Source organism: Canis lupus, chromosome 1, assembly GCF_011100685.1.
Source record: "Canis lupus familiaris isolate Mischka breed German Shepherd chromosome 1, alternate assembly UU_Cfam_GSD_1.0, whole genome shotgun sequence".
Lineage (NCBI taxonomy): Eukaryota > Metazoa > Chordata > Mammalia > Carnivora > Canidae > Canis > Canis lupus.
In genome coordinates, this window is record NC_049222.1 from 91,301,831 (window position 1) to 91,321,816 (window position 19,986).

A 19,986-nucleotide genomic window follows, 5' to 3' on the forward strand; every position below is an offset into this window, starting at 1 on the left:
CAAACTCATAGTAACAGAGAATAGAATTGTGGTTACTGGCAGCTAGACATAAGGAAAAAGGGGAGATACTGATCAAAGGGCACAGACTTTCCTTGAAAGATAAGTTTTGGAGACCTAACCCACAATATCATAACTAAAGTTAATGATACTGTAACACATAAGAGTAGAGTTCAGGTGTTCTCCCTACACCCAAATGAGAAAATGATAACCATGGGAGGTGATGAATGTGTTTATTATGCATTTCAAAGTGTATATATAAATCAAAATATCACATGGTACACTTTAAATGTTTATAAATGTATACAATTTCTATTTGTCAAAACAAAGAGAGAGCATGTGGGATAGACTTGATGATTAGCAAGAGGCCATGATGGCTGGAGCTCAGTGAGTGAGGGGGAAGTGTAGACACGTGTAATCAGAGGGACAGCGGGGATTGGAGGCCACAATAGGAATTTTGGATTATATTCCAAACATAAGGGGATGCCACTGAATGGTTTTGAAGAAGGGATTGTTTGATATGATTCACATTTTGAATGGTTCATTCTGTGCATCTGGAGAATATTGGTAACCTCTTGGTTACAACTTTTGGAGTAGTTTTTGTTTTCTTTGTGTTTCTGTTTTAATAATAAGCATATTTCAGTTTTACAAGCAAAAACAAGGCATAAAAAGACATTTGTATTAGTTATTTATTGCTGCATGAAAAATTACCGTAACATTTAGGAGCTGAAAACCACAAATGTTTATTGTCTCACAGTTTCTGTGGGTTAGGAGTCATGGGGCAGCTTAGTTGAGTGCCTCTGGCTAGGAGTCTCCCAAAAGATGGGGTCAATGTGACTGTAGTGCCGCAGTCAGTCTCTGGCTTGACTAGAAGATCTGCATCCAGACTCCGTCAAATGGCTGTTGGCCAGCCTCAGATCCTTACCAGCTTGATGACTGGAGACATCAGTTCTTCAACAAAAGGGCAACTTTCTTTCTTTAGAGTGAGAATATCCCAAGAAGGAGAGAAAACAAGAGAGAGTCCTTAAGACAGAAGCCAAAGCCTTTTTAGAAGCCAAAGCCTTTTTATAACCTAATCTCAGAAGTGATGTCCCATCATTTCTGCCATATTCCAATTATTAGGAGTCACTAGATCTCTCTAGCACACCAGAATATCTCTCACTAGCATACCATCAAGGAGGAGAGGATGAATACTGCAAGGGCATGAACATTGGGGGGCCATCTTGGAGGTGCTACCACAATAGCCATTTCTCCCAAACTCCCTATTTTCAGAAGCAGAAACCCCCCTGAATTATAAACCTAGACTCTACTACTCACCTTGGGCCCCTCAGAGGATGGTTGTGACGGTATGTCTGAAAGGGCTTTGGAAACTACCCAGCACAAGAAAAATGTGGGAGCTTATTTTGCTTTTCTCATGGACACAGTCCTTTGGTGTTCATTCCAGATCTGGTCTGCATTCTTCCCATTCCCTTGAATTAATGATTTGTCTCTCATGCATGGGTAATTTTTCTTGGTTTGTTTGTTTGTTTGTTTGTTTGTTTGTTTGTTTAAAGTGAAAGCCTTCCTGTTTGCACAGAGAAATAACACCAGGAAGAAAACAGAGTGCCAGCTCCTCCAGATTCAGGAAGAGCTTTCTTTGTAATTGTTTACATCCCAGTAACCGAAGTTCTGATAACCCGGTCCCCAAAGACCTGCACATCTAGCAGAGATGAGGGCAAGGGCAACAGAATGGGTACGTTGTGCAGGAAGGGGTCAGTATTCGAGACTTGTCTTACATCATTGCACACTTATCCAAATGTGATTATAAGATCCTCCAAGGTAGAGACCTTCATTGTCTCATAACTCTGGATTCAAGCTCCACCATTAAATAGTTCCCTGGGGAAAATGCTCATCTATGAAAGGAACTGGGTAAAAAAAAAAAAAAGCAGCAGTGACAAAACAACCTTAAAATTCAACCTTGCCAACATTATGTCATGCTACTCCACAAAAAAAGAAAAAAAAATACTTCCTCAGAAGATAGCTCCTGTTTCAAGACACAAACATCCAACTCTGGGCCATTTACAGCCTCTTTGTGATGGGCTATTTCACCCTGGCTTCCATTTCTGGGCCCTCCTCCTACCGCAAGTGACTTCCTTCATCTTCAGCCTCCTCTTCAAGTACTACCATTTTACTCTTCTACCTACTTCCGTCTGAGTTCTCTGAGAAATTCATTCATACTCAAGCACTACCGCAGCCCAGTATCTGCACGGACACCATCTCTCCCCTGGTCTGATTACATTACGGAAGTCTTTTCCATCAGTTGGAAGAAATCTTAGGGAGCAGCAGGCGGCCATTGGGAGCATGGAAGAAAGGGAGCCCTCAAATCACAATAGATCTATTTGTTTGAGCCTAAAATTAAGCAAGATTCAGTCTCTTTAGGGTGAATGAATTAGAAGGGAGGTGTCAGAATGGACTGTCCATTATCTGAATCTCTTGTGAATACATTAGCATTAATTAATACATACATGAATATGTTTTACATTAATTTGTGTTGTTGAAATATGAAATATATGTGGGCCAGCCATCTGCCTGAGGGCATGCAGGAAGCGTTCCCAGAATTCCCTCAGTGGCCACGAACTAAAGAGTTCGCCTCTATGTTCTCTGTCCATGGTTAGACGAGAGATGTTTCGGCTCCTCACACAATTAGGTAAAGACTTGTTTACAGGAAAGAAGATGAAGACAGGAAGATGCTGGCATCAGTAAGCATTCTATTTAGATCCATGGCGAATGACACCCACTCTAAATGTCTGGTGGTTAAGCTCTGCTGGGCATTGACTCTCTGACTGTATTCAGAGAAGCTAGAGGGGAGAAGAGGCTAGAGGTCATTGATCCATTATGAGTCTCAGATACCTGACACACGTTATTTTATTTAACCCTCCACTAGGGGCCTCCAGGTGGGTGAGTCAGTCCCGCTGAAGGGAGGAGCGAGGCCCAGAGAACTCAGACTGTCCAAGGTCAGAGAACCAGGATCAGTGTTCACTTCCACCTCAGTCCAGAAACCGCTCTTAGAGACTGTGAATCAGCCCTCACTTGGAGAGACCCAGAGGCTGAACAGGCCGAGTCCTCAGGAGTCCCTTCCTGGAGCGAGAGGCCAAGGAGAGAGAAGAAAGGAAAGGGGGCAGAAAGGGGAAGCTAGAGGAGAAATGTGAGAAGGAGAAAACAAAGAAAACAAGCTTCAGGAAAGGAATGGGGAAAAGAAGTGACCACAAAATAGAGGGGAAATTGCTTTCATTCAAGAGTGAAACTCAAAGATATTGTTAAGAGTCCTATGGCTGAGCAAAAAGGAGTCCTGTTTTTTGTTAACTATCGACAGGTGTGCTGACGACTGCCGGGGAGATGGGACTGGTGTTTGTTCCGTGCCTTCTGTCGGGACCTCTGCTAGCCCATGAGTGTGGAGAAAGTGAGAAGCAGATGTCTTGTCTCGCTGGAGGCAACTCATAAGCACAAGGCTTGGTGAATGGGCTCTACCTTCAGTCCTCCCTCCCTCCTTCCCTTCTTTCCTCCCTCCCTCCTTCCCTCCTTCCCTCCTCTGGGGAGCAACCTGCAGACCTGTGCAGGGTGGTTCTGCCTGCTGTGTGGTAGTTCCTTGATGTACATTATCACAATATTGCAATACAACACTTATTCCCATACTGAGAATCTGAAGCCCAAAGGAATTAAATATCACACTACACAGACTTAGACACACACGCACACACACACACATCAATATCCCAAAGTCACACAGAGAGTGAATTCACTAAAATAGTGTTGATTGTAATTTAAAAGCTCAATAAATCACAAAGTAGTTTAATAGCCAGTGTGAGCATCAGGTTAGGGTTGATCCGGGGACAGACTGCTTTTCCTGCAGCGCTCTCACCTATGTTCTCTGGGTGCCAGCTTCCTCATCACACCTCAGCAGCTGCAAAATGCACAGCTCCGTACCGCGCTACTTCGAGTGTATCTCCTAGGAGTTCTCGCAGCATGAAAAGCAACCTCCCTTTCCAGGAATTCCTAGCAAATGTCTCTTTCATTCTCAGTGGTCCAAATTGGATCACGTGTTTATTTACAAACCAGTACTTGTGGGCCAGTGGATAGGATTAGGCTGGTAACATAAGCCTGATGTGTATACCTACTCTCTCTAGAACCTGGTGGGGCATCAGCTTCTCCAAAAGGTCTAACTGCTGACTAAATAGGCCAGACAAAAATCAGATTACCAAAAGAAGGAATGGATGGGAACTTGGGAGGGCACCCGGATGCCTACCAAGCTTGTATGATAGATGCTATGATACCACTTCATTATTTCCACCCCTTTCCGGTCTCCATGGGGGGAGTATATTTTCTGATCCCCACTGAACCCGGGCTTAACTTAGCATGTGACTCATCCTTTCCTGCCCTGGACATGGAGCATGGTCCCATGAGTTGTGCTGGCCATGGAGTGTCAGCATACGTGACACAAGCACGGCTGGATCTCTCCTCTTGCACACCTGCCATCACCGTATGAACATAAACCAGGTAGTCCACTGATCCAGGAGGATGACAGACACGTGGAGTGGACCAGGCCGTGAGCAAGAATGAGTCCTGATGGCGTTAAGCTGTCGAGTCTCAGAGTGCTGTCATAGGTAGCATGACCATGGCCCTACCTGACTGAGGGCAACTGAGTCAGGCCTGGCGTGCACCGTTCTCTCACGTGGCAGCACAGAGCATCGCTCTGCCCGTCTTTTCTTGCCCTCCCGGCTGCAATCCGGCCTGGGCCTCCGCCGAAAGTGAAGGCTGCAGCTTTCTTCCCCGTTTTCAAGTTCCCCAAAGCATCAGAGAGTCAGCAGCCCCCTTCGGAAGATCTTTCTAGAAGGCTAGCTACCTATGACACCACGTTAGCCGGTCAGCCTCGCAGGCCGAACCAAGCAGCCGTCACTTCCCGATCCTGCCAAGCGAAACCTCGCAATATTGAAATGGCTGCACCTCACACTGTCATGTGATTTCTGTATCATAGGAATTTTAGAAACAGATGGTGAGCACAGACGACAGTGACGGCTGTACGACGCGTTTGGGGCAAAGGGGAACGAGTGAGCAAGGGCGAGGAGCAGGCAGGGTCTGGAGGAGCCCCGGAAGAGGGGGGCATTGCAGGGAGCTTGTCTGAAAATGTGACCACAGGCTGCAAGAAGTTGAGAAGCAGAAACACCTGGCAGCCAGTCGCAGAGGCGAAGGGAAGAGGCAGAAAGAGATGTTTTGCTTCCAAAGCAAGGAGTATCCATTTAAACAGTTTTTTTTTTTTTTTTTAAATCACACCAGAAAAATAGGCAGCAAAAATAATCAATTCACCTGAGCCCAACCTTTGGGCGGGTGGATGTGTTGCTTGAGGAAACACACAGCATCAAGAGGAGTTGGAGGTTCAGCGAATGTACGGGAACCAGGTTGGGATGAATGATCCTGTACACCCCACATTCCCCCAGCCACCAGCGCCCTGCTCCCCAGAAGCCCCCTTGCATTTTAAGGTGGGGGGTGGGCGATTTCTATGGACGTCTCAGATGGCTGATCTCCTAATTCTATCATGAAATGTATTTCCCCTGGAGTTGGCATTTATCGCTGGATCCTGGCTCAGCTCCTGAAATGTTGCATCTGCACCACTAAACTGAGGTTACGTGTAGTTCATTAATATGCAAGAGGGGCCGTGAAATCATCCCTGTTTCTGACAGGAGTTCCTACACGTCTTTCTGGAATGCTTCATTTCTGAAGTGGTCTGGCACCAAGACTTTCCTTGTCTTGTTTTAATCAGCTCCATCTTGTCACTACACAAAGAGTTAAAAAAAAAAAAAAAAAAAAAAGCTTTCTGAAATTCTCAAGGAAGATGCAATGCATCCTTCTTTCTCTTTCTTTCCTTCCTCTCTCTCTCTTTTTTGTCATTCCCCCACCCACCCCCCCATAAACACATCAAAGTAAGAAGTGACATGCAGTGCCCTGGAGCTCTTAGCAACATGCTTTTAGGTTTGGGAAAATTTCATTTCCTACCTTATGATGATTACATGAGGAAAGATGAAATGCTCGCTTTGAGGTTTATTTGAGAAAGAGATGTAATAAATGTTGTGGCTTCCCACTGAATGGAACAAATCCATTCTGGTCATGTGGGGGACATTAAAAATTACATATGTGTGTGCGCATACACAGGCTGTGTGACTTCAGTGGCATTTGTGGTCCTAGATTCTGAGAAAGGAGACCTCGGATGGCTTCTTTCAGAAAATGCTGAATAAAGTTTTTCATTTTATCCAGCTCTGAATGCATTTGATTCCAAATGAAAATGAGTTCCCACCCTGTTGGAGCTACAGCCGTCTCCTTTAAACCAATCCCCAAACACACACACACACACACACACACACACACACACACACACGAGTGCATGTGAACACACATAAGCATGCACACACATGCATGTATAACTCACAAAGGACTGCAAGATTCACACGGATTAACAGAGTTTAGATTCCCCTAGGCTAAAACCCACAAGTGTGCTGCCTGTTGAAGAATTAATTCAGCATCCCTTTTCCAGAGAGTTCGTTTTTTTTCCAAACCCTAGAGCAGGGCTGAGAACATTTGTGTTTTGTTCTGGCTACCACGTTTTTCTTTCCTCTTTTCTTTTTTTCCTTCTCAGTGTGTGTTTGCTTTGCTTCGGGAACTTCTCTATTAGCGGGGAGCTGAATGGAAAGTGATAAGCTCCTCTTGCCCAGGAAACAGAGCCAGCACACAGGGGGATCTGCCCATGGTTTCAGACCTAGGCTCCTTGGGAGGAATGGATGCTGGAAAGAAATCGAGTATTCACCGAGCGAACCGTCTCCCCGCACCCAGAAGCTTGCAGTCCCGGCTCCGTTCAAAGCTCTCCCCCCACACTCGCCGCTCTTTGTTCAGCCCACAGCTGGACCACACAGGTTGTAAGATGCAGGATTTGCGCAGGCTTCGCTCATCCCCATCGGCTCGGGCAGGCCACCCTCCAGATCAGCCGATCAGCAACCACCCCCAGGGGCCCGTTCTTCAGCCTCTCCTGATGGGGGAACCGTTCGGGTTTGGAGCAGCACGGCGAGATTTTTGCTTTGGGCTGCAGAAACAGGAAAGATCCTGATCCCGTCTCATCAATGATCTCCACCCCAGCTATTCAGTAATGAGTAATCTGTTTACTCTCCCTCTCAAGGAAATAAGAAATCGCTTTGATTGAATGCTCTGGGCTCCCAGATGGATTCCTGCCCTTATTCCGATCAGCTCTGTATTTAAAGGGAGATGACAACCTGTAACCACGTTTAAGTATTTAATCTTTAAAAGTTTTCTCAGTGAAGTCCCACAGGCCCTCCGAGGCAGGTGCTGTTAGGACTCCTCCTTTACAAAGGAGGGATATACAATTCGCCTTTTGAGTCTTTACAGTTCCCCCAAGGGCATGAATGGAGAGAGTGGAGATTCACAGCCCGGGCCCAGGACTCCAGAGCCGGTGAGCTGGACTGCTCGCCATGTGGTGGGAGATTCGAGGGGTCCCCTGGTCTTCTGTTCCCCTCTTGAGCACTGGCACTGTAATTCCTGTTTGCAGATTCATTGCTGCCAGGGTTGTGAGCCCCTTGAATTTCCCATAAAACATTTGTTCCCCAGAGTCTGACTCCTTGAGAGGGCTCCATAAACATTTGTCGAGTGAATTAAAAAAATAAAGTAACCAGGAGGCACAGAATGTCAGAGCACTTAAAGGAAGATGAGCAGAGAATGAGATTCAAGAGAGGAGAGAATGAAGCCTCTGGTATGAAAACAAGAGATGGCAAGAGGCAGGGGTAAATGAAAGAAAGAGAAAGATTTGTCTTGATGCGCTTTGCCACTGCTGTTGGGCACGTCTGCGTGAAGGGCGTGGGCAGGGAGAGCGTGTTGTCTGTTGGCCTTCCTGGTGAAGTAGAAAGGGCCGCGGGTTGGGGATCAAGACACAGGCTTATGGTTCTGGGTGTCCTCCTCACTAGCTGCCTAGGGTGCCTGTCCTCTTTGGGCTTCAGGATCTCAGTCTGTATAGTAAGAAAACCTGATTGAAGTGGCCCTGTAGCATCAGAGAGAATCAGAGGCATGTGATTGTCTTGTAAAGTGGCTGTGAGCATTTTGCAAATATGACCATGTGAATAACAGCTATTATTATTGGTAATAAAAATGATTCATCACTGAATGCATATATATGTATGTGTATGTATATATATATAGCAGAGTTGGCTGTGGATACTTTAGAAAATATGGTTAAGCTCCTCTAAACCTCATTTTATATATATATATACATATATATATATATATATATATATATATATTCCTGCCCATTTTTATGAAGGCAGAGATAGTGATTCAAAACATTGCATAACATGAACAAGCTCATGTAGCCAGTTAGTGGCTGAGTCGGGATTTGAATTCAGGTCAATCTGTCTCTGAAGTTCGCACAAAGGCACATGAGGGACTCAGAGCCACTATGGTTCTTCTCTGCAAATATCCCTCACAGGAACCTGCTATCATTTGGACTCAGAAAACCCTAATGACCACCCAGCTGCTGTGTGCGGTCCTGGTCTGCCGGGTGATGACAGTCCCCAGGGAGGAGTTCCTCAGGGGTTCCCTCTGGACCATGACAAAACACTCAGCAATGCTCTGGCCGTCATGCCTCCCCAGCAACAGCCATGCCTGCTGGTGTTTCAGACCAGCAGGATGAGCAAACTGTTCCCTAGAAACCAACTCTTGCTGCTTCTCTCCCTTGTAGATCTTGAAGCCAAATCCCCTCGTTAATTCAGGGGAAGCATCATGTGATGCCACCGTCTCCAGGGCTGTCATTTGCCCATTCACTCACTACATATTGGCAAAAAAAAAAAAAAAAAAAAAATCCTTCTGTCTGGATGCCATCAAATCTTTTTTCCTCAGTATCTCTGTCTCCTCCCTTCCAAATTTGAAATTTGCTTCCATTATTGTATCAAAGACATCAATAAAAATTCGACACAAAACATAAGAGCTTTTAAATGAATCATCCTTTGGCTTTGATCATTACCTTCTAAATATCTTTAAATAAACTGCTTGAAGACTCTGCATAACCATAGTCCTTTAAAAACAGTCGTATTATATATGTGTGTACATATATATGTATAGATTTATAAATGCTAAATGTGTGTGTGTGTATATATATATATATATGTATATATACACCTACACAGTAAATGCCAATATCCACATAGAGATCTATACCCTAGTCACACACAAAAAGTGTATCCTGCTTTTGAGGAATGGAACCTGGGCCGATCACTTGCTCATTTGCTATCACATTAATTCCACCTATCTTATTCTCTCTGCATGTTTTTAAAGATGAGAACTTGTAAGTATTTTTAAATATTTATTTTGTAAATATTTAAAATATTCATTTGTGCCCACACTGTTCTCTCTGTTGGGCCTAGAACAAAAAGCTAGGGGCCTCGTCTTGGGATATCTTGGGATATAAGGTTTAGAGGAGTTTAACCACATTTTCTAAAGTATCCACAGCCAACTCTATTAAATTTACCTTTGGAGTAAAGATGACTGAAGCTTCTAGCCACTAGACAGGTTTGAGAAGGGTAACTAATTTGTAGAACAGAATGGAGTCTGAATTATGCAGGGTTCAATCAGGCAAACAGAACCCACACCAGGTCATTCAGTGGAGGGGATTTAAAATGAGGAACTGTCTACAAAGGCATTTAAAGAGCCAAAGGAGCAAGCAGTGAAGCGACTGGAAATTGGGAACTGTTGGAAACCAGTCTCATCCCTGGGGCTGGATGGACAAATAGAGGAGCCTGCAGGTAGAATCCACTCACAGGGAGTGGGGGGGACCCACAGGGAAGGAGGCCTAGAGGTTAACCTGCTGGAGCTCCAGAAGGGGTACAGCCATGCCTGAGGATGCTACCAGAAGCAAGATGCAAGAGAGAGAAGGGGAGAAATACTTTGGCTTCTCCCCTCCACTCATCCTCCACTCTTCTGCCAGAGTCTCCCCTTGAGCAAACCTGAACAAAATCATGGAAGCCCAAGAAGCATCGTTTGCAAGGATCAGAACCCTGAAATGCAGAGCAGGGTTGGCAAGTTGAGGGAATGTAGCCAAGAGGAAGTGGAAAGGGCTCTCCCCTGATTTCAGTGCTCAAAAACGAGTTAAGAACCATCTTAATAATTGTGATATGTATCTAGATATAGATACTGGTGTTATATACTGCATAAGCATAGTCTCTCTCCATGCAGGCTGCTTGTCCATGTGACTTCCAGCACCTTCCCTCTGGAGGAAGCATACTGAACTCAGAATGCAAGTGCATGACTTGCTCTAACCAATGCAAAACAAGCAGAAGCAACATGTGCTGTGTCTGAGCCGAAGCCATAGGAGCCATGCATGGTCCCACCATGTTTTCTTTTCCTTCGCCACAAGATCTGTGATAGCTCAACTTAGACCATGAGACAATCTCACTTATTACCCAAGCCAGGACACTGTGTTTATTGGACTTTGTTTCAAATTCACAGTTGAACCTCATTGTTTTACACATAGAGGAACTTCACCTGAAAAGATGTTGGATTTTGAAGGAAAACATCATTTGAAAACAAAATTATCATACTGTTTAAAAATGAGTATATTCTAGGTTTCCTAAATTTTCAGACACCAGGCAGAGGCAAATAGAGGCAGAGCTCAACAGTGGGGGAAATGCAAAATAATTAAGGCCTCAAAATCCAGAATCCCCAAGTTCACACAATCATCTCTAGCTTTGAGATGAGTAATAGTAGAATAACCCCGGTCATGTCACCCTCTTGCTTATTACCCTCCACTGACTCCCTTTGGTACCCAAACTTCCAAGAAGATAAAAAACAGACTCCTTGGCTTGGCAAAAGTCTAATTCCAATTTATCTGTCCAGCTGTTTCTGCTCAACATACCATGTATTCCAAAAGCTTAACTTCTCACTATTATCATGTTGTCCTTCCTGAGTTTCGTGCCTGTTACATGTTCTTCTGTTACATCCAGAATTTCCTCTCTACATCTACTCCTCCATCCTCCTTTTAGCAAAACCTTACTCATCTTTCAAGTATGGGCTCAAATGTCTCCTCCTCTGTGAAGCCTTCCAAAATGAGCACTCCCTGGGGCACCTGGCTGGCTCAGTCGGTAGAGCACATGACTCTTAATCTCAAGATCATGAGTCTAAGGCCCATGTTGTGCCTAGAGCTCACTTAAAAAAAAAGAAAAGAAAAGAGAAGAAAAGAAAAGAAAGAAAAGAAAAGAACACTCCCCATTCTTTCCACTGTAGCCATTACTACAGTCCATTATAATTACTCTGCTCAACTCTCTCCTCCACTTGACCATAGCTCCCCTAGGAGTACATTGTCTTCGTTCTTATAGGCCAACTATCTATTATGGAGTCCAGTGTATTCTAGGCCCTCTCTCTAAATATCTGTTGAATAAATGAGTAAATGAATGAATGAAGAATTTTCCCTATTTACCTTTACCTGATTCTCAGAAATCATGGAAAACCCTAGAATTCATTGGGATTTCTAGATATTCCCATGTTAAATTCCAGATATTTACCTATGCTAACTACAGTATAATGCTGTATGATACTACATATAGCTGAGTTTCATCTGTTTCACGCAGAGTACTTAGAACCATTTAGATTGAGAGTTAGGAGAAGTTAGCCTCCTTCAGAGAAAGAGGTGTGCTGGACAGAAAGAAGTTGAGTTAGAAGACGATGCTGTTAGAGGTCCTGCAACTAATCCTGTGCTCGTTTCTTCTACTACATGTGGCTGTGTTTGGAGACAAGGTTGATTATGTGAATATTCACAAAAAAGAAAAGAAAAAGAGAAAATAAAACATATGGAAAATAATCATGCTTGATAATAATCAAATAAATGCAAATTAACTTTAATTTGTATCATTTTACACCTGTTAAATTTTTTTATAAATGATCCAGTCCGAGGCTTCAGTGAAATTAGATCCTTGTATACTTCTAAAGGCATTGCAGATTGGTATGGCCTTTTCAGAAAGTAGTAAGAAAATACAGAACAAGAATCATAATGTTCACACTGTTTTGACTCTGTATCTAAAGTACGAGGAATTAGTTCTGTGCAATATTTTAGCAGTACTAAAAAACTGTTTGTAAGTGTTTATGGCAGCAGTACCTTCTGAGGACAACCTCCATATCCAGCAAGATGGGATGGCGTATTAAAGCAATGAAAAATTGTGCTGCCATCAGACAAAATAATTACGCAACCTACATATAAACGTAGCAAATATACAATACAAATTGGATATGGTAGAAATCAAAATACTGTGTGCATTGTGATAGCAACGCTATAAAAGCATTCTTACAGAAAAGCATTGGAAGGCAATTTTTACAGAGTTGTGATAGGTTGGGATTATGGTTTTTCTATTTTTATCAACATTTTTTTTAATGTTGCTATGACATATGTTCTCTAATAAGAAACAGGTGGAAAGTAAATGCACTCACCAGTGGGAATTGGAAGGATACAAAGGGACTGAGTAAAGCAGGTGAATCATATATGTTTTTGCCCCGAGCATCCCTTAGCCTGCAGTGGTGGGAATGGAAAGTGAAGTCAAGAAGCGTGTCCTCTGTGGGAAATCTGTTTAATTTGCAGGAAACAGAGGATAAGGGGAAATTTGCTGAAGAAATCTTACTTGATTTTGTTAAGAAGAGAGAATATGATTTGATCAGCTGCCTTCATGTCTCAGGGAGTGCGCTGCTTTTCTTGAATCTCTACCGTCCGCTCATCGCTCATCGTGGCAACAGTTTATCAAGAGACCACGAAGTGCCAGGCGCCAATCCTTTGAAATTTTACATATTCATGTCACTGAATCCTCATAACAATCTGGCAATGTGCCGACTGTAATACTTTCTACATTTCACAAGGGCAGATTCTGGGACACAAGGCCTGCATTGCAAAATCCCTTTCTGTTGAGTCATACCATAGACCAGATTGATCCACTGACAAGCAAGTGTTCCCATTACCCAAAGGCAGCTAGAAAGGAGCCAAACTATTACTGGCCCACCACTCTACTGGGCACTTTGCATATGTTATTTCAGTAAACCGTAACTGGGGTCGGGGAGATAGCAGTTAACTTTCATTAGTATCATTTTATACCTGTTAAATAAAGAAAGAAATGACCCAGAGCTTTGAACTCCAGAGCTCAAATAGCAGGGTCACAGGCAATAAGGTGCTCCTAGGCTAAGCCTGAAGTCTTGAGAGACCTTGCATTTCAGCTACCTTGCAATTATTCTCAACAGAGGAGCGACTAGCATTTGGGATAGAGCCCTTCTTTGTGTAGGACTGTCTGACAGATTGCAAGACATTCCATATTCCTGGCCCTGGTCACTACAGGCTAGGAACATCACTACGCAGTGTTGTGACAACCACAAATGCTCCCACACTCCCAAACACTCTCTGGGCTGGGAGGATGCACCTCCACTTGAGAAACATTAAGAGACTCATATTCATTCCACCAAGAAATGTTTATCAAGTGCCTTCTCCATGCCAGGCACTCTGCTGGCACAAGAGGCATTTAGTGGGGAAGAATGACATTTAAAGTGGTGCCATAAAATGCAATAAATGTGACAACAGACCAACGGTGCTGTGAGCACAGACAGGAAAATGTGTCTAACTGCCTAGAGCATCCAGGCCAAGCTTGGTGACCTGTCATTAAGAAGTGACTCCAAGGAGAGTTCCAGATTTGCTGTTCAAAGACCTCTATTCAAATGTTGAATCTGAATCTTTTTTTTTTTTTTAAGTAGTTTCCGCACCCAGCATGGAGCCCAGTAAGAGGCCTGACCTCAAGACTCTGTGATCAAGACCTGAGCTGAGATTAAGAGACCGACACTTTTCCTGACTGAGCCACACAGGTGCTCCACAAATGTTCAACCTGAATCTTAATTATTATTTCACCTTAGGCTCCTTGCTTTTTCCCACTAAGAAGTAATTTCTGCATATGAAAAATGGAAGACAGGGGCGCCAGAGTGGCTCAGTCTTTTAAGCACCAAACTCTCCGATTTCAGCTCAGAACATGATCTCTTGGGGTTGTGGGATCGAGCCCCAGCTCAGGCTCCATGATCAGCAGGGAATGTGCTTGAAGATTCTCTCCTTCTGGCCCTCCCCCCTGCTTGCTCTCTCTCTCTCTCTCTCTCTCTCTCTCAAATAAATAAATAAAATCTTTAAGAAAAAAAAAAAGAAGAATGAAAGCCATAATAATATCTGCTCTACCTGCCTCACAGTAAGTGCAGGAGAATGCACTGTGATGTGCTGTCCTCATTGAGTGAGTAGCAGGGGATTCAAGTTTGAGCCTAATTTGTGTTCTCAGCTGGGAATCAGGCATGTCTGGAAATGTCCAATGACTTGGTGGGGCAGGCAGCCTACTGGCATCTATTTTTGAGATGTTGGTTTCCCTGGATTCTCATCTGAGCCCCACGGAGAGAGGATGTCTGTGGATGTTGAGGAGACTGTTGTCACAAGGGGACTCTGTGAGATGCAAGGACTCCAGCAATGCTACTCGGGTACCCAGATAAGTGAGGCTCTGAGCCAGGGGCTGGGACGGGCTGGTTCTGGGGCAGGAACACCTCCCCCCACCAACCCTTCTGCTCTAAACACAGCCTGTCTTAGCTCCCAGAGGATTGCCAAGTCCCTAGGTCCGCCTTGGCCCTTTAATGCAGGCATCAGGTCCCTGACTGGCTGCAGCAACAGTGAGGAGATGCCCACCTTTGAATGACTTCATAGGCAGGAAACATCTGCCAGAAGGGCCAGGAGCAAAAGCTTAAAGGGCAAGCCATACAGGAGATAACCCCTGCGTACCCCCCAAATGCTCTCTGAGATGAGATACCAGGAGAGGATACTAGCCAATGAGATGTGATTCATTACTGTGCCTGTGGCCTCATTTGCATCCACAGGCTGGAGAGCTTGGGTCACTATTACAGTAATAACACACATGTCCCCGGCAGGAGGCCAGACCGTGGCCACCCCAGCGAGCACTGCCTGCCTCCCTGGGTCCTAGGGTGGCCGTGACTGGAGGCCCTGAGATGGAGGCCCACTTGGCAACCTGGCTTTGGATCTGTCCTTCCTCTCAGTGGGCAGTATACAGAAGAGAACCATTTCTTTCCAAACCACCTCATTTTTAGTAAAAGCACAATAACTGTGGGGTGTTTATTGAAAGTGGTAGTGCCTGGAAATTCATTTATGACTCTGAATTTCATACTTTGGTGCACCCAGTGACTTCTGGACTGCTCATGGTGCTAATGGGCTGCAGGGTTGGAATCTTGTCTCCTTCTGGGCTCTTCCCAGATGGTGTAAGAGCTGGTAACAGGGTAGGTCAGTTTTCAGGCTGATTGGGTGATGGAAGGACTCCCACTTTCCCTACTGTGAACTTGTTTTTCCTATTGCGGCTGTCCATATTTTCCCAAGATGGGGACCGCAACCTCTCCCAATCCCACTTGTTTTTCTTACAGTGTGACCTTGACATTACTCTCACAAAATTGGTGGGGTCTGGGCCACCTTCTCTTGAGTCTGGGCTGGGTGGATCTTTGTGAATGTTTTAAATACAAAGTATGGTAAATGAAGAGCTACATGACTTCTGAGGCTAGAGCATCAAAAGGCCATGAGCTTCTGCTTCACCCTCTTGGAACACCACCCTCTGGAAGCCAGCCTCTATGCTCTGAAGCAGCCACAGAGAGTCCCTTATGGAGGGAAACCAAAGCTTCCAACCCACTTGAGCTTCCAGACAGTGGCCATCAGAGAAACCAAAGCTTCCAGCCTCCAGTCCAGTTGAGCTTCCCGGCAATGGCCCGCAGAAAAACCAAAGCCTCCAGCCCCCAGTCTAGTTGGGTTTCCAGACAATGGCCAGCACTGATTTGCCAGCTATGTGAAGGGAGCATTCAGAAAGTGAGTCCTGCAGAGTTTATCGTGATCATTTCCTCATGATGCTAACATACTGTTTCATCTGCATCCTGACTACTCATGATAAGGTCTGTCTTTGGTCTGCGCCATTTTGTTTTATTATACAGTAGGACTATTTGTTTCCTAAATCACACTAGTTTAAGCTTTAGAATTTGTCTCATTGCAAAAGATTCAATTTTGTTCTTTCATTGTGGCTATTCTTGAGGGGAAAATAGCAGAACTTGAGAAACGCAAGACAATACTTTGATGCCCACATTCTGAACACCTTTCTGAAATTATCAAAGACTTAAAGAGTTGAGTATTTCTTTAAAATTCCCACAGACCTGGGACTGCAAAAGGATGCCTTGTGTTGGCCTGACGTGTTGTTCAGGGGAGACAGAAGCCGGTGGGATTTTTTTCTTATTCATCCTCTGAGTCCGCTCCTTTTACCACCTCCTTTAGTGTGATCCTCGGAAAGACATGTCCTTGTTTTGCACTCATTTAAAACAAAGAGTCCTCTCGATGATCTCCCCAATTTTAAGCTTGTGAAGGGAGAGAAGAAAAGTAAGATCTGCTGTTACATTAATTTCACTTATTCTCACCTCATTTCTAAACTGAGTTATTCTTCCGACTGCATCTCCACCAGCCACTTTCCTCTGCAACCTCTGGGTTTCCTGCAGAGAGAGGACAATGGGCAAGTTAAGTGAGAAAGATGATTTACAAGGCTTTTTTCCTTTTGCTCTAATTTACAGGAAAATCGTCCTTGTGTGGAAAGACAAGCTAAAGCCCCACATCACTGAGGGATCCATCGTGATGGGGGCGAAATGAATAAAAGGGACATCTTTTATATTAGTAATACCAAAGATATCTGATGATAGCAGTTCACTTGTTTCTCAGATATGACTAAAAATGCCAGTTTAAAAAAAACTGAAAGAATATTTGCCTTTATTTCAGGCAGTGCTTCCCTCCGATCCTTTTGCAAGTGTTAATTTGTATCTGTTTCAGCGAGGATTATGTTCAACGGCATAAAATAGAAAACCAAAATAAAAGAGGTTTAAAAACCACAATGTTCTATTCTTTCATGTGAAAGACGTCCAGAAATGAGCCATCCAGGGCTGGTAGGGCAGCACTACAAAGACTCAAGGCCCCTTCTATCTCCCTGCTTTGCCATTCTTAGCACGTAGCGTCCATCCTCAAGCTGGCTACTAGGGTTCCAGCATCCAGTCTGGGATCCTGGCAATCAGAAGAGGGAAGGGGAAAGGAAAACCTGTACAGCATCCAGTGGAGTCACCTCCCTTTAAAAGGCATCCCTGGAAATCCCACACAACAGTCCACCTACGTCTCGGTGGCCAGAACGCATCCACACGATCACCCCTAGCTGCAAAGGAAGCTGGAAAAACTTTAGCCCCAGAACACATGGAGGGTCCCTCCCTTCTCCAGTTTCCACTGGTGCTTCTTGTCTGCACTACGTGATCCAAGACCCAGCTACAGCTTCCCCCTGTTGTTCTGGTCCCATGAGCAAGCAGAGTTCTTTACTAAAGTGTAAGCTTCAAGTCAAGAACTATGAAGGGTGTGATAAAAGTGTGTCATGTAGTAATTAATTACCCTCAAGGAGCTTGCAATGTTAGTAAAGAATTCTAGTAAAGAATTCATGAGATACAGCGCAATAGATGTGAGCCACAATCAGGTCTTCTGTCACATAGTACAGATAATACGTGTTGGAGGAAGCAAAAGGGAGCAATTTCTAAGAGCTGTGATGCTAACGCTTTTCCAAAGGAGATGGAACCTCCAGTGGGGATTGAATATGGTGGATGCGTGTGATAGTTCCTTTTACGTGTCAGCTCTACTGGACCACAAGATGCCCGGGATTTGGTTAAACATTATTTTGGGTCTGTCTCTGAGAGTGCTTCCATTGACTCAGCATTTGAGCCATAGACTCAGTAGAGCAGAGTGCCCTCCCCAGTGTGAGTGGGCCCCATCCATCCTCTGAAGGCCTGAGCTGAATGAAAAGGCTGAATAGGAGAAAACTCTCTGCCTGACTGTTTTCAAGCTGGAACATCGATCTTCTCCTGCCTTTGGACTCAGACTTGGTCTGGAACCTTACACCACCAGCTCTCCTGGTTCTCTGGCCCCTGGACTTGGACCGGAACCATATCATCAGCCTCTCCCGACTCTCCGGCTTACTGACTGTAGACCTCAGGACCACTCGGTCTCCGTGATTGATTCTGTGCAGAATCCTAATATAACAAATATGCAACAAAACTTGCAGCACCCTGAGCATATCCAACCCCAGGCCCAGCAACAGACACAGGACTGTAAAGAGGAGAAATGCATACCCATCCCTGAAGTAACTCATGGAACACCTGCCACCAGGAGAGAGGAGGGAAGGGAAGGCAGCCTGGGATGCCACTCCATGGAAATGCTGTGATAGGCAGACATACAGCCTATAGAGGGGACACAAGGAGGGAAGGAGTTGGGAGCCTCTGGGGGACAGGAAAGGGGTGTCTCAGAACATTCCCCAAGGACCACTGGTGGCCATGTGAGGGCGTTAGGGCAGACTTGAAGGAGAGTGTTTTCAGTTTGGTTTGGGTTTGGTGGGAGCACTGCTGATAGAGACATTGAAAGTGCTGGAGGCACACCTGGGTGGCTCAAGGCATGATCCCAGGATCCTGGGATCGAGTTCCACATCAGGCTCCTCACAGGGAGCCTGCTTCTCCCTCTTCTGTGCCTCTCTCTCACTGTGTCTCTCATGAATAAATAAATAAAATCTAAAAAAAAAAAAAAAACGTGCTGGAAAGAAGAAGGATGATGGGTGAAAAGAGAAGGCAGGAGGAGGAGCAACTTGGAGCGGTGGAAAGAGCTTAGTCCACGTTCAGAATAAGCAATAGCAGTGTTGACAAGGCGCTGGGGCACAGGACTAAAAGGGCCCCTCCAGATCCCTTTAATTTAGCAACTCTAGATTCCCAGCGTGAAAAGAAGGCACAGAAACCAGAGAATAAGGGCTGTGGGTGTCTCATTGGAGTCCTCGAGCCACATTGTACAGGCACCTGGTCATGACCTGCAGAAACTCGCCCAGTAGCAGGACTCGGCAGAGGGCCCTTGGGGCCCCAAATTGCCTCTTTTTTCCTCTCTACCCTTCTTTATGATATTTGTCCCATACACTCTGACCCATGCCTGTTTCCTCTCTGCTCTCTTACCCATAGGTCACTATTTGGTCTCACAAACCCAGTGGATTTCCTTCCATCATCCATTTGTGTGAGTCAGCCGTTTGCCCCCACTGACCTGATTGATACAATTCATTCTGGAGCCCTGAAGGCCAGTCCAGCCACCTGGGGGTCTCCAGCTGCCATGCTGCAAGTGCAGGGATACCAGTGCCCTTGGAAGTCACCGGGCAGATGTGGAAGTTCCTACTTGCTCTCAACGCCATGCCATGCAGCTTCTCTGCATCATGCACTGCCTGCAGGTCCAGAGGAGAGTGAGAACAGTCCCAAAGGGATTCAAAATATGTAAATGATAGAGTTTCAGGTTGGGCTGGTTTGATTTGCGTGATTTGTAATAAATGCAATAAGAGCACCATTTATTTCCAACTCTCCAGTAAGATTATTAACTTTTTTCTTCCAAAGGTAAACTTGATTACATTACTTATTTATACTATGTACATTGCATTAGAGGTAAAAATGCATCAGGGTAAAAAAAAATCATATACGGTTTTTTAAAATTAGTGTTTTCTTATCCAATGATAATAACAGCTTAGATTATTAAAAAGGAAGAATTTTAAATATGCAACTCACCTTCAGGTCTTGCTTGTTTACTTTTACATGTTTTGCTAAACTTGACAGACAATCTAGAAATATCATCTCTACTCACTTTCAATTCCTCATCTTTATACCAGTGCTGTGCTTTTGTGTTGGGGTCTCTGACATATCTGGAGAGGCAGCATGATATAGGTGAAAAAATAGGAGCTTTGGAGCCACATATATTTTAAATTTAAAATCCAAGTGTGCCTTTTACTAGTTGGGCATCAGGGGTACGTAATTCACTAGCAATTTGAATTTTATTTT

At 44.6% G+C, this 19,986-nt stretch overlaps 1 long non-coding RNA gene across 1 annotated transcript in view; it reads left to right on the top strand.

Moving 5' to 3' along the window:
- LOC119869582 overlaps positions 1–19,451 on the top strand; it is a 34,106-nt gene extending 14,655 nt beyond the window's left edge. Inside the window, exon 4 of the long non-coding RNA XR_005353187.1 lies at positions 19,129–19,451. This is a non-coding gene — a long non-coding RNA (uncharacterized LOC119869582). The remainder of the gene's footprint in view (positions 1–19,128) is intronic.
- The last annotated feature ends 535 nt before the right edge of the window (positions 19,452–19,986 follow it).